The sequence below is a fragment of the Lycium ferocissimum genome, chromosome 3 (genome assembly GCF_029784015.1).
Source record: "Lycium ferocissimum isolate CSIRO_LF1 chromosome 3, AGI_CSIRO_Lferr_CH_V1, whole genome shotgun sequence".
Classification (NCBI taxonomy): domain Eukaryota; kingdom Viridiplantae; phylum Streptophyta; class Magnoliopsida; order Solanales; family Solanaceae; genus Lycium; species Lycium ferocissimum.
In genome coordinates this window covers 41593185-41594227 of record NC_081344.1, presented here as the reverse complement: position 1 = coordinate 41594227, position 1043 = coordinate 41593185, and positions in this window count along the sequence as shown.

Sequence of the window (1043 nt, the reverse complement as noted above, 5' to 3'; positions counted from 1 at the left end):
TTAGAGCACTCCATTTTTCGGAGGTGCCATTGATTATTCTTTTGCTATATATGTGTATATTCATGATTGGGCATGGCGGGGTCCTGTCCCGCCCAAATGTCTAGTACTCTAGTAGAGGCTCGTAGATACGCAGTGTGGGTAGCATGGTCCCATAGTTTGTATGTATATGTACGTGCGTGTATATATTATTTTGATAGCCAAAGGGCTTATGTTGATAAAAGTAATTATGTTTCAAATGATGATATATTCTACTATGATTATGAGCATATAGTATGAATGAGAGCGGATAAGGACGGAATGAGCGGTATTCGGTGGTTAGCCCGGATACCCGTCATGGCCCGTAGCCGGGTCGTGACGTGTATGGTATCGAGCCAGAGTTCGGTTCTAGGAAGTGTCTACGAGCCGTGTCTAGTAGTTGTTTATGGTGTGTTGCGGCCACGCTAATAAACGGAGGCGTGGACATTTTAGGAAAAATGACCATCTTTCTTCTCATGAAATCGTGCGATAGAGCCGAGTATAAGATTTAATCCTCGCTAATAAGTATGTTGTGATTTCGGAGAATGCCGCAAAAGGAAAAGCTAAAGCCGCCCGAGAGGGCGGGCCCTCGACGTTAGAAGGCGGGCGAGGAAAGAGAGCCGCATGAATGTAGACGAGGATGAATCACATAATGAGACCTTCCTAATGCCTCCACTACTCCGCCTATTACGGAAGAGCAAGAAGGGGCTTGACTCCGGCTCATGCCTCCGGGTTCACTCCCGGCTACCTCGGGTCAACAAGTGACCGAGGCTATTAACCTATGACAGCTGGCGCCGCCGGCAAAAGGCAAACACGGCCAAGCGATCGTTCGCCAGTGCTGAGCCCGTGACTTCAGAGTTAAATCTTCCAATTTTTGGGTCAAAGCTGATAAGACCCCCCCAAGTTTTATTAATGAAATGTTAAGAACATTACGGGTTATTCATGCTTGAGACCGAATTCGAGAATCAAAAACCCGGAGGGCGGTTTAGGGAAAAATAGGGTAGCGTCAAAGGGAAGAGAAGCGCCTC